Source organism: Saimiri boliviensis, chromosome 1 (genome assembly GCF_048565385.1).
Source record: "Saimiri boliviensis isolate mSaiBol1 chromosome 1, mSaiBol1.pri, whole genome shotgun sequence".
Classification (NCBI taxonomy): Eukaryota; Metazoa; Chordata; class Mammalia; order Primates; family Cebidae; genus Saimiri; species Saimiri boliviensis.
The window spans coordinates 272,998,867-273,013,992 of NC_133449.1; the positions used below are offsets into that span (position 1 = coordinate 272,998,867).

The 15,126-nt window shown below is 32.8% G+C and overlaps 1 pseudogene; it reads right to left on the minus strand.

Annotated features, from left to right (window-relative positions):
• Positions 1-9,521: 9,521 nt before the first annotated feature.
• Positions 9,522-10,076, minus strand: LOC101040606 (transcription factor BTF3 pseudogene; annotated as a pseudogene).
• Positions 10,077-15,126: the final 5,050 nt, after the last annotated feature.

Consider the following 15,126-nt stretch of genomic DNA (forward strand, 5'->3'; position numbering starts at 1 on the left):
AGAATGATGACAGAATGACCTGGACTTCAATGCTAGGCATGAGAAAAGTTTGTACATCCAGTGCCCGCATCACTAGGGTAAACTGTGGTGACTCCAGTTGTAGCCTGGCCAGTTGTAGGATACTCATTGAAATATTCCCATGTTGGGATTTGTGGCTACATAGTAGTTTCTGTGCCTGACTTCATGGCTCATCCAAAGATCCAAATGTCTTTTAATATACTCCATTTTTAGTTCGATTAGTTTCCTCTTTTTTCCATTATTTTGTAAATTTTGTTAAAGAATCCCCATTGTGGTAGGCCAGACGCAGTGGCTCAGCCCTGTAATCCCAGCACTTTGGGATGCCCTGGAGAGCAGATGGCTTTGAGGTCAGGATTTGGAGACCAGCCTGGGAAACATGGCAAAATCCCATCTCTACAAAAATAAAAAAATTAGTCAGGTGTGGTGGTGCATGCCTGTAATCCCAGCTACTCAGGAGGCTGAGGCAGGGTAATTGCTTGAGCCTGGGAGGCAGAGGTTGCGGTGGGTCCAGATCGTGCTACTGCTCTCCAGACTGGACAACAGAGTAAGACACTGTATTGTTTGTTTGTTTGTTTAAAGAATCTTCATTGTGTTAAAAATTGGTGCCAATCATAATTACAGTCAATGGAGCTTCAAGGAAATGAAAATCCAGGGCTAGTTATCTGGCCTGGTTATATTGCCAGGGTGAAAGGATTCATCTTGTATTGAAAGGATGTGATCCTTGCTGTCTCTGGCAGACAGTAACAAAAGGATTATTTAAATTTTCAACTATGGTCACTGATGTAATATATCTATACTTACAGTTTCTAGAGATATAACATTGGCATAAGAAATACAAAATCTCTGGGATAAGCTGATTGCTTCTAATTGTACTCAGCCTTAGAAAAAGATAACGACTGCTTTTCCTAATTTCTCAACTCTTAGGATGATTGGATAAGTAGGAGTTGTCCTTAGCTGTGCTGTAAGTAACCCCAAATCAGGTCCAAAGATGGCTAAATTATACTGCTATTTGAATTTTTGGCTTCACTAATCTTTTTATTTGAAACTCAGGGGATTATTGTAAAAGTGTCAAACCTGGAGAATAGAAACGAAGTGATATAGGTGGTAGACCATACAGAATATAGCCCACCCCCAAATCTCACTGCATTTCTGTTGCCAGCGATAGTTATTCCTCTCCCACTCGCCAATGTGTCTGCATCTATGTTGCTTAAATGCTTTACAATAACCCACCTTGAGAAGGGACTTGTTAGGCATGTCCTTATTCTTTAGCCCTTAACCTGGCCTCCTTTCATGGCCCCCAGTTTTAGACTGAAATTAGTTTGTTTGTTTGGGAGTGGTTGGAATGGAGCAGACATATGAATTGTCTCATAACAAAAGACTTGCAAGAGTTTGCCAGATGATATTACTAAAAATGTCAAGAATGCCTGTGGGAACAAATCCTGGGGATTTTAGAGCCTTGAGGACATAGCATAACATGAGAACAGATATGTATGTTTATGATGGACATTCTGAATTCAATGCACTGGTTAAGGGGTGGATAATTCTTCTCTGCAGAAGCCAGATAGTAAATATTTAAGCTTTAGAGACCAAATGATTCCTGCTATAACTATTCAACTTTGCCATTGCAGCCAGAAAAGAGTTATAGATAATACATAAATGACCACCCGTATGTTCCAATAAAACTTTATTTATAAAAACAAGTACTGGGCTGAGTTTGACATTCAGGTTGTAGTTTACCCCTATGCTTGCTCATATATTACTAGTAATTATAAATATCATTCAATTGACTGAAAGCCCTATCCCAGAGCAAACAAAAGCTAAACAAGTTTGAAATAACAAGTATTCTATGAGAAGACATTCAGAGACTTTGGGAAGAATAGATTACAGATTCTAAAAAACTACCAGGCTAACTACAAAGACCCTACTATGCATTGAATGTATAATTGAGGAAGGGGCTTTATATACACTTACATTGTAAAGATATTCCAGACTTGCACTATCACCATGGTGTCTCACCTGGTTCTTAGACTTCAACTATTATATAGTCCTAAATTTTCTTGAATGAAGCTTAGGGATATTATCATTAGTAAGAGCCATATGAAAACATGAGGGGTCTTCTGTCCATACTCCTTCTGGCCATCTTTAAAGGTATCTAAGGTCAATTGTCATAGTGATTACACACAGGAGATTGATAAATACTTAGAAAAATCAATTATTACTGGAAACTCTCCCTAGCTAACACAAATATGTTAGAGGCTGGAAAACCACTGTCAGTCAGTCCATAGAGATGTTTAACAGGGTTCAGGCAATTAATGTAACTTTTAATCAACTCCAATTCAAGGTTCATCCACTTGGATTCTGAACATTGTGCTAATGTATTCAGTTACTGAATGTAGAGCTAGAATTATTTTGCTTAACAATTTACAGAATCCGTACATTTCCTTTCTAATTCATGGTTAGAGAGAGTCAAGTGGAAGCCCTGGGATCTCTCTTTTTCTACCAAAATAGTAAATGAAAATTCCTCCTAAATTTCTGAGAAAACTAGCAAAGAGTCCCACTATCAAACATGTGAAAGGTATATATCACTTATTGCTATTCTTCTTTTGCCCTTGCAAAAAAAACCCGAATTACATAATTTCATTGGATTTTCTTAAACATATTTAGGTCCTCCTCCAAATTTGTTTGACTATGTTTCAGTGTGTTTGAGTAATTATATCTGGTACTTGATATACAGATATTGGTCTAGAAATTTATTTTTCTACAGTCAAATAAATAAAATATTCTTTAGACGTTTTCTTATAACAAGACCTTGATTATTTTTTGCCATATAACCACAGAAATGTGTAATTTGTAAGGCACCATGTCAGTTTTGCCTGTAAGGAGATATGTGTGTGTGTGTGTGTGTGTGTGTGTGTGTGTGTATATATATATATATATATATATATACACATCTATATATATATATATGTATATATGTACATATAGATAGATAGATAGATAGATAGATAGATAGATGTACATGGAGTACCATGATCACCCATTGCTGTGATTGTATCATGCTAATTGTAAAATGAGGTTAACAGGTCATGGGTGCACTATATATTAGGTAAAATCTACAGAAGACAGAGACTGACAGATATATTACACTTTTGAATTTCTAGGTGTTCAGCTGTTGAGATGTTTTAGAAATTCTACTCCAGATAAAAGGTAATTTATTGGTTCTTATATACTGTAACACTCATTTTTAAAAAGTGGGGAGCACTGCCTGACGGACCTCTTTGGCCTTTGGAAACAACAAATGTCACAGTGGAATACACTGCTCAGGTTCATTTCCTAAGTGAACCCAAACTCTTTGACTTTTGAGTGAACGCCAAAGCAAAATAAGTCACTCCAATTAAAATTAAAGTTATACGTCATGCAAATAGTTCTATGTTCTTGTCCCAGTGATGCAATAGGTTCAAGAAAACTTAAAGTACTCCTTACAAATCGCAGTGCTGTATAGGATTTGTTTTTGTTTCTAACATGTCATAGATTTTTAAATGTTACCTTTGGTTAATATTTTCTCTCTAGACATTAGAATATATGCTTTATAAAGGTAGAGTTTGCATCTTTTGTCTTTTATTTTCATTTGTTCTTTGCTATACCTCCAAGATCCAGCCCACTGTAATAACTCACAACATAGTTACTCAAATAATAGCATTATAATGCTATGCAGAAAATTTAAAAGGGCCATGGATTAAGAGGAAAGGAGGATAATTTGGTCAGGGACAAGGGCATCATTTTAGTACTTACTTGTTTATGGAAGAATTCTGTCAGACATGAATCTTTAAGAGATCCCTGGATAAAGTGAGAAAGAGAATCATGGAAAGGTTGGGAAGAAATTACTCCAGGCAGAGCTATATGAATTTGAAAGTTCCTGAGGTAAGGTGAACTTGTGTATTTGAGAAAAAGTGGAAAAGCCAAATTATTTGGTAAAGGAAGGTGAGGATGGCCAGATATACTTTGGAGAAATGGGCAAAAGCTAGATCATATAGGGTTTTGTAGAGCATGGTGAGAAATTTGAATTTATTGTTAAATAGTATAATAAATCACTAGATTTTTAAATAAGAAATTTATGTGGTCAGTTTTACATTTTAGAAGATTTCCTTGGTTTTTATGTAAACTGGAAAGAATGTTAATAAACTTGAAAGAATGTTAATAGCATCTGGAGGATCAATTAGGGCAAAGTTGTTGTACCCAAAGTAGAGTTGGTGATGCCTTCAGTCAGACTGGTGTTGGTGTTGGTAGTGGGCTAGGGTGGAAGGGCTAGTCATCATGGCAGTATGACTGAACAGTGCAGTTGTGGATGTCATAGTAGTAGTGATAGTGGATGTGGTAGCAGGAGGCTAGGGTGACAGTGGTGGTAGTACAGGAGGTAATAGTCATAGTGGAGGCAATGCTAGCACTGATGTTGGCTTTCTCTACTACCTCTTTTGTGAAATAGTGTTTATGCCTCCTAGGATACCTAGAAGAATTAAATTAGCTAAAACATTAAAATAATTAGAATTGTGCCAGAGCCAAGTGAGTGCACAATAAATGATGACTGAACATATAATTTTGTTTCTACAACAATCAACTTAAATTACTCGTTCCACCTTTGAATTCTATGGAATATGCCCACTCATACCAAGCACAATTCTTTTCTGTGATAACAATGAATCATACATATTCTGCTGAACATGATTTATTCTTTTCTGAACAACATTCTTTAAATGAATAATTCACCTTGCTGAGACATTGTAGCTCCTCATTTTCAACTATCTGATTAATGTATACCCTTCAAACAGCGTTTAATATTTCTTATGACTTTTGAAGCTTACTTCATCTGTCAATAAAAGAGTATCTTCTTCTTAATAAACCCCTTCCCCATCAGTCTTCTTCAATCACATAGCATTTGATTATTCATTAACTTATGAGAATAAATTATTTTGAAAAATGCAGGAATAGATGTATGCATAATATAACACAGGACACATATCTGTATGCATATGGGTCAATCTAACAATTTTGTGATCAGGGAAAAATATGTACAGTTGTATTATATCAAGTTAGAAATGAAAAGAAGTCCAACAAGTATTACCATACCATCTTCAACCCTTCACTTACCATATCATTTTCAAAAACTAACAAAATAATACCTGAAGAGTACTTCAATGTTTCCCCTTAGGAATTTTCAAATCACTTATGTAACATTTAAGACATAGTGGTGTTTCCCCTTACAGTTTTTTTCTGTTTGGATCAAAACTATAAAAAGAAAAATAGAAAAAGGGTGCAAAACACCTTGGTAAAATTTAAAGTATTTTCATTATTTTAGTCATTGGGAATGAATTACAGGCATAATTGTTATATGCATAATTTGCCTTTGTTAGGATGAATAAGCCCACTGTATGTATGTGTTGTTTTTTTTTATTTATCAAGGGCAACTGTGCCAGTCAGTACATCTATTCTCTTTTTTAAAAGAAATCATCATATTCCTCTATTTTGACAGGTAGAATATTCTGGAATAAATAGACAAAGTAGACATATAAGTCAAGTTCATCTCAAGTAAATTTAAAGTTGGAGCAATTAATTAATAATGAGGTAATGGAATTTTAGATCAGTTTCAGGGCTGATATGGATTTTGTCAAGTTAATGTTGCCATGTATAACTGGGAACATCTGCTGTCTGCCTTATTAGGTATGGTAATGTGAAACTTCATATATCTACATAATAACACAGTAAGTCTTGTTACTTAGAAGATTTTATCTACAGTCAAGTGAATGCTCTATGGCAGTGAATGATCGGTGAGCCTCAGTTAATCTCTGTATATGATTTACTATCCTGTCTAGCATTGTTACACATAATATCCTTAGGAAGTAGCATGGAAGAAACTAGTAATATTTTATTTTCATTTTTTGGTACAGTCCTGATTTAATGTAGAGATTTTTAAAATATCATTTTTCTATTTTAACATATGCTTTCAAGTACATTGCAGCCCTACAGTAATGAAACAGTTTCACATAGATAATGCCATTATCTGTGTGAATGAATTATAGCATCATTTTAAGAATAAGATTGTTATATAGACCTGAATTCAAACTCTGTTTCTGCAACCTACCATCACTTGACCTTGGATAAACTATGTAATCTGAGACTCAGAGTCTTCAATCAAAAGAGATATGTTAAGGTTTATTGAGGAAACATACAAAATGTGCTTAGTTTGGAAAACAACATGTAGTAAATAAATCAATAAATCGTTGTCGCTATCATTATTTAAACACCACAAAATAAATGTTTACTTCATAACGGAGGGAACTTTATGTTATTTATTTGGAATAAATATTTAGTATAAAATTATATTTAATTATAAAAAGTATAATATATATCCAATTATTTAATAAGGTCTGATCACTATTAATTTCTAGAGGAAATTAAAAAAGGGAGATGGTTAAAACTGTAATGTTTATTTACACATATTAAGAAAACATTCATTGGTTATATCACATCTGGGAAAACCACATGCATATTGTCTTAAAATGTATTTTTCAATAAGCTTAATTCAATTATTCTCATCTCTTCAACACATAAACTGTATGCCATTTGTTGATTAGACAGTACATAGATAATTTTTATTTCTATGTGAGAAAATTATCTTTAAGGTCGTTTTCTTTAAAAATTTTAATGTACTTGGCAGCAAAAGCATACATTATGCTTTATCTCTCTTCAATATCTACTCAAGGCAGAGCATGCACTAACAGCCTGTGAAGAACAGTAAAATATTTTGTTTTTATTATTTTATTATAATGAAATGTCTCTTCAGAGGTTTTGATAATTAAAAATCTCTAATTGGCCGGGTGTGGTGGCTCACACCTGTAATCTCAACACTTTGGGAATCCAAGGCAGGTGAATCACGAGGTCAAAGAGATCAAGACCATGCTGGCCAACATGGTGAAACCCCACCTCTACTAAAAATACAAAAATTAGCTGGGTGTGATGATGGGTTCCTGTAATCCCAGTTACTTGGGAGGATGAGGCATGAGAATTGCTTGAACCTGGGAGGCAGAGGTTGTACAGATCTGAGATTGGGCCACTGCACTCCAGCCTGGGACAGAGAGAGACTCTGTCTCAAGAAACAAACAAAAATTTTAAATTTATTTTCTCTAACTGTTTTTAAATTCTTTTGTCTGATTCTGACCTGAAAATATTTACAGAAGTGTGTTCTTTGTCGTTAGTAAAATAACTGGGAACAGGGTCAGATTAGGACTCCGTTTTTCAGCAGCGCTGACAGTTTGACGCGAAAAGTCTTGTACTAAGCCTGAGAACCCCAACTGGACAAGTGCAGGCACAGGTCTGCTGTGTTTAGAAACTGAAAGAACGTTTTCACTAAGCTTACCCTGCTAAAGGGAATTTCCAGACGTAGAGAGCTGTTACTTTTTAGTGTAACATGCTTTTGCTCTGGATTAAACATCTGAATTGGTTGAGTCAGTGAATGTTATGGCACTGTGATGGTCCCTTTTCCACCAGTGCTTTTAAATCTCAGCCTTTCTAAACATAAGACTGAGACCATGGACTAGGCATTTCTTTTGCCAGTACTTATTCTCAAATTCAGAAAAAAAAAATATATATATATATAATTTTATTTCTATTTTAAATATTATAAAATATAGTTTTGGATTTATGATTTATTCATAAACATGTTAATGGGAAATAGAAGAACTAGCAACTATATTTTCTTAATTCTAGTCACACTTCATTTAAATAAATGAATATTGTAGTTATTTTTAATAATTACTCTCATCTCTGATTATGTATTATGTATTATGTATTATGCTTTATTGAAAGTTAAATAGCCAATAATAGCAAGAGCTTTATTTAAAAATGTTATTTATTGTTTCTCACTACATTGTGAGATTTATTCATCCACTCTGTTCTATATTGTGAAATACATGCAGAGAGAGAGAGACAAAAAGAGAATGAGAAAGAGTGAGAGAGAAAAGGAAAGGGGGAGAGAAATACTAACAGAGAGAAACAAGCTGGGTATGCCTGTCAATTTATCAATATAACAATATATTTAGAGAACCTTTTTACTCTATATATAATACTTTAATTCAACAACACAAGGTTTGATATTTTTAAAATCAAATTCATAATTTCAGCCACATTAATTTGAATATCAATATGATTAATTTGGCTTCCTAAAGCTACGTCAAAACAAACGTTTCTGACTATTAATTTATCAGAATAGTGTTTAAAATACAGGGGGAAAAGATGAACAAATTGAATTAATTTTTAGCACTGTTTATTAAAGTTATGAATAAAGACAGAAAAGGATGAAATATCTCATACTTAAGTATATTAGTGGCATAATTTAAATCTATGCAAATCCCACAAAAGTCCCCCTGAATCAAAAGGATATTCAGTAATTAACGATGCTATAGAAGTCATAGAGTAACATCATAGAAAACATATAATGCCTGAATGGCCAAATTAATCATTCTATAACCCCATTATTGAATATAGTACAACCATTATGTAAAATTTTATATATAGCTTAATATATGAGAGAGCTTATTAATAGTTTATGAATTAGTAAAAGGATAAATGCATGTTGCCAATCTATACTATTCCAATTTTGCTTAAAAAGCATGAGTATATTCATGCATATTTATGTGTAAGTACACACACACACACACACACACACACACATATACCTTACTAGATATGCATGCATGCATACTTATACACAGATATACTATGTATCTATAATAAGCATAATGTAAGTTGACTCTAAATATACTCTATACAGATATATGTGAGAAAGAATAAACACTGAAATATTAGGAGTTACTAAATTTAACTTGTCATTCTGTAGGAAAATAATTTTATTTCATAGAATGTTATATTTCAGTAAGGTCCAGTGAATATTCATTTTATTTTAAAGTAATAATATGTTCCCCAGCTAAAGGAATAAATGTTATTTAGAATATCAAGCTCTATTGTAATTTTCCATAATTTAAATACTTGGTCTACTTTTCATTTATTTACCCATTTATTTCTTAACTGTGAACTTATGTATGTATTTATTCAGCACAAAAACTCAATTAGACTATTTGTCATAGCCATGGTTTAAGAGTACACATGATTAATCAGAGGAGTACGTGTTAGAAACACAATAAAATCTATCCATTCTCTGACTTAAAGTATGCAAAAATAGTGGGAAATATTTACATTTTTTTTTTTTTAACTAGGCAAAGAACTTTATTAACCTTGGTTTCAAACTTGATTCCCAGGCTTCTTCGGCTTAATTAGCTGCAAAGAATGAATTGTGTATAAGCAAAAAACTGAAAAGAGCTGCAGTGTCCAAGGGGCTTGGGCTTAAAAATATTAGGGATCTAGATTTTATCAGATCCATAAACAAAAATTTCTTAAAAAGCAGTCATAATATAAAATAGCAGCTCCCAGGAACTTCTTCAAGTTTTATCTTCAGAGGTTGACTCAATTCAGTTTGCCTCATTCTTGGAAGCCTCATCAAAATTCTCCAAAAGAGCTGGAACTTCATCATCATCCTCCTCTCCAGTAGCAAGTGGTGCTTTTCCATCCACAGATTGTTTGGGCAGAGCTTCAGCCAGTCTCCTTAAACTAGTCAGACTGTCTGCCCCGAGCTGGTTTAGGATGCTGAGTAGCATTTCTGTCCGCTGCTTTGTCTCAGCATGGCCTGTAATGGTGAAAGTGTTTGCTGCCAGAGATGCCTGAACTTTAGGGTTGTTAAAGTGGATCACTGTTCCTTGGTTTGTAAACATATTCACCTCTTCAGTAACAGAGATATTGTTTACCCCTAACTTCTTTAAGGAGAACTGAAGTTTTTTATCATCTGCTGTGGCTGTTCTATGAACCACCTTCTTTCTGCGAGCAGTTCCTTTCCCACCAATGCGCACTTGTGCCTGCAGTTTGGCGAGTTTTTCCTGGTTCATGATTGTTTCTTTCATCTTGTCGGAGCGGATAAGGGGTCGCGCGGGGGAGTAGGGTTGGTTCTCAAGGGGTCTCGGATGGACCAGCTGAGATTAGGCGCACACACGCGGGGACGTAAGATGGCCTACATTATTATTATTTTTTTTTTCCTGAAAGCTAGTAGGCAAAAAAGATACAAAGGAAGGTTTATTAAAAGAAGTGTTCAATAAGTCCTTCAAAGGAGTTGGTGGTGTAACAGGGATGGAATTTAATAAAATCATTCTGTTCAAGGCGTAACATTACCTCAGAGCTTCCTTGATGATGTAATGCAGCCATGAACTTTTGAAAAGACAACAGTTCAATTGACAGTTAATTTCCCGAAAAAATAAGACATTCTGTAGGATGTCTTAAGATTTTGCTTGCAGAAAGGATTTAAACAGCATGAACAAAATGATATCCTCTTGAGTATGCACAAACTTTAGAGTCACTGATGTTGTTTCAGTCTTATCTAAAGTGCTGCACTTTATCAAATGACCACATCAGCCTATATAGGCTGTGTCATTGAATAACTGACCTCTGCCACCATCCAAGAGAATACACTGCAGAGCTGTGACTCCTTCAGGGAACTTACTGCATGATCACGGGCACCTGGCACCTTGCCTTGGCTTTCTGATGGTTTCAGCCACCGGTACCATGCTGTCTAGATAGCTACCCTGTAGAAAGATCGCCAAATTGATTTTCGTGCTTTTATGTTGCTCTTGACAAAATCCTAAGATTTTTGTGTTTTATGCTTACTGTTTGCAACTCTTACGTGTTTATATTTTCTTCAACTGAAAATGTAAAATATTTTATGAAATTATGTCTATCATGTCTTAGTCCTGATATATAAATGATGCCAGATAGTAATATTTTTATATATTTTGTTTACATATATCAAGCTAATGAATGAATGCATGAATTGTGTAAATGCATGTGAAAACATAATGTCATCTTTTTAAAAATTTTGACCATCTTGTTTCTGACATTTTATTTTAAATTCATTTTATACTATTGTATAATATGTTGAACATATTTTTTTAATCTTGTCTAATTTTTAAGTCAAAATTAAAACCTGTGCATTGAAGAATCCTATGTAAACACATGACTCTCATCTATTTCACTGAAAAAGATAGATTCATTGAAGGACATTTGGGTTGTTTTCATCCTTAGACAGTTATGGATAAAAGTGCTCTCAACAGATTTTATAGTGAAAATAAATGTTTACTCCTTTGTAAAGTCTAGAAATAGAATGCTGGATTATGTGTTAAGTGTATGCTGAAGTTTAAAAGAAACTCTCAAACTATTTTCCACAGTGGCTTTATCATTTTACATTCCTGCACCAGCAGGAATATATATATAAGAGCTCTAGTTATAATAATAATATATATATATTATATAATAATATATATAATATAATATAATAATAATATAAAAATAATATATATATATATAATAATAATATATATATATTATATAATAATATATAAGAGCTCTAGTTATACTACATTATACTACATCTTTGCGTAGTGATATCTTGGTGTAGATTTAATTTGCATTTCTCTGTGGTAATGATATTGAGCATTTAATCATGTTCTCATTAGTTTGCTGTATAACCTGTTTCATGAAGTGTGGATGCAAGGGTTTTTCTCATTTTAAAAATTAGCTCTATGTTTTCTTAGTTTTCATTTTTTGGAGGTTTTTATATATTTTGGAAACACATCTTCTGTCATATATGCAATTTACTCTGAATATATAGCTTACTCTGAATATATAGCTTCTCTTTCATTCTCTCCACCATGTCTTTCACAGAGTAAAAATTTTAAGCTTTGATTAAATCTAATTTTTTCCCTTTATCAGTATACTTTTAGAATTATGTCTAAGAAGATTTTTTGTTTTCTTCTTAAAATATCATAATTTTATATTTTATTGATATCTATAATTGTTTCAGTTATTTTTTATAAGATATGAAGTTTAGGTTAAGTTTCTTTTATTGTATATTAATTTCCAGTTTCTTTGGCATCACTTACTGAACAGATCATACTTTCTCCATTAAATATCTCTGTAACTTTGTCAAAAAAAGACATAATTTTATAGGTTTATTTTTAGTCTCTATTTTTGCTCCATTGATGTGCTTTTTGATCTCTTGTCTATTTTTATAACAAATTATTCTAGAGTTTTGATTAAAATCATGTGGTCTATAGATAAATTTGGAAAGAATTGATATCTTAACAATATTGAGCTTTCCAATCTGTGTTCGTACTAAATCTCACCATTTATTTAGAATAATTTTTATCAGTGTTTTCATTTTTGGTATACAATTTGATTTATACTTAAGTATTTCACTTGTTTTATATATATATATATACACACACACACACATACATACACATATATGTGTATATATGTTTTTATTATATATGCTTATTTCATTTTCCAATTATTGATTGTTAACATATAGGTTCATGATTGATTTTTGTACATTGCTATTACACTATCTGTCAATGCTAAATTTATTAATTTAGTTCTAGAAATTTTTTTTTGATAATTACATACAATTTTACAGGTGATTACAGGATATATTACACTACGATGGTTTAAGATAAAGCTTTTGCAATGCTTTTTAAAGTTGAAAATTTATTTAACTTGTATACAATAATTCAAATTCTTTGTATATATTCTAGAGAATATTTTGTACAGATGCCCCCAGAAAATACAGACTGGATTATTTTTCACAGTAATGTATATGATAGCATAAGACTAGAAACAATCTAGATTTCAGAATTACACTATATTTATACAACAGATTATTATACAACATTGAGCAGGAGCTATGCACAACACTATTAATAAAATTCATAAACATGTATTTGAGTGAATAATGAATTATTAAATTCATATTTACATAAAGTAAAATTATGACACCTGGGAATAAACATTAAATCCCACATTCTCAGTAACATATATTGGAGAGGCGGTGAAAGCAACCTAAGAGTATGATACCAAACAAATAGTGGTTTACAGTTTGGATATTGCATTATTTTTTAAGCTAAATAGAAGGTAATATTTGAACCTCATTTTATGTCTTGAATTAACATTCAAGGCCCTAACAAAGGCCCTAAAAAGTAGCCCGAAATGCTGAATTCTCTAAAGCATCTATTTGAACTAAGCTAAAGCTATTTAACTCCACAGATGCCAGACCTGACTTTTACCAGATATTTTCCATTTCTCTTTCAGTATTGCCATTGCTTCATTGATAAATAATAGGAAAGAATTCTCATCTATAAAGAAATATGAAGCACAACCATTTCTCCAACACAGAAACCTCAAAGGCCTCTGTTTAGCTCTTCCAGATTGGCCATATTTCAGGGCAGAGAGCAGCAGTACTAGTCAATTGTGCCTGAAAGGTTGGTTTAAGTCGTTCTTCTGCACAGGACACAAGAAGGAAGGGTTTACGAATTGATTGATGCAACAATAAAACCCCAGCAGTGACAGACTGTATAACTGCCACTTGTCAGTGATTAGCAAATTTATTGAGAAAAGTCTCCCTAGATAAAAGGATGACAATAGGAAGACCTGATTCCACCAACAAAAAGAAACATGGGCACTTATGAGGAAACAGAGATGTGTCATTGATCTTTTAGAGGAACGTTGGACCATTGTAACTTCTTTTTAAGCAACAACACTCTTTTCGATCAATCAGTGAACAAGTTACATACATCAATTTGAAACTTATTTTTATTACTAGGGCTGAGGAAATTGATGTTTTATGGCATGTTATTCAGGGAATTTAGAAAACAGAATCTAAGTATGTGTAATGATAACAAAATGCTTATAAGCATAATTGCAAAAAAATGTATAACCAATATGCCCTGGGAACTCAGAGAATTTAGGGAGGTTTTATAGCTGTGGTGATATTTAATTTTAACAATGAGTATAAATTTCCCGAGTGGTGAAAGAGACAGGCAAAGAGTCCTATAGAAGACATGAGATGTGTGTAACAATGTGGGAAAAACTAAATGTAGATGTGTTATATCAGTTGATATGGCATTGAAGAAATCAAAATGGTAAGTGCTTCTTCTGAAAATGTGACTTTAGTTCCTCTCAGAGGGTGTTTGATGCTCTGTAAAAATTGTCTCTTTTGCAGCATGTAAAGAGGGATTAAAATGTTTTAGCAATGAGAAGACATGATTAAATATACACTTAAAATTTAACCTTGTAAATCTTAAATGTTTTCGCAAGTAAAGTTGATAAGCATGTGAGATAATGGATATGTTAATTTGTTGACTTAGTCATTTCACAATGTATGCAAATTATCAGAATACCACATTGTATGCTGTAAATATATATAATTATTATTTTTCAATTGTAAACCTTAGTAGAGGGGGGAAAATAATCTTGAAGGTAAGAGTCAGAAGGTTAGTCATTAGATAAGAGACACAATACAGAATTTGATAATATAATTCAAATAAAAGGGCAAATTTTTATATTTATTTTTATAGTAATACCAAAAAAAAAAGCTGTATTAGTGGTCTAGGCAAAGCGATGAAAATCAGAATAGAAGCAAGAGTAATGGGTTGAAGACAAAGGTGTAAACTTGGAATATACATCTATGATACAGCAGCTAATTACCTCGCTAACATATTTTTTCAACTAAGGAAAAAAATGTTGAATAAAGAAAGCAATCGTTCAGCAAACCTCAGCACACTGAATAGTGTCAGGGCTTTTATTATCACTGGCCACGAGGGATACCAGCTCAAAGAATGTCCATGCTGATTTATAGCAATGAATTTGTATTTCTAAAATTTTGTCATATAACGAGTCAGTTCTTATCCATAAATTGTTTTAAGCTTATTTTACTTGACAAGGATTACTTGATCGAGAGGTGCTGGCACGCTACCTGCTTCTCCTCCTCTACAACTTCTACCTGCCATGTTTTCTCAAATATCACCAATACAGTGATAAAGTTCTATCAATATTTTACAATCATCTCTTAAACCATAAATATTCTATGAAAATGTAATACTTCTATATTGAATAAAAATCTAAGCTACATTTTTAATTTAACATAAATTAGTTTAACATGTATTTTTGAATGATGATATT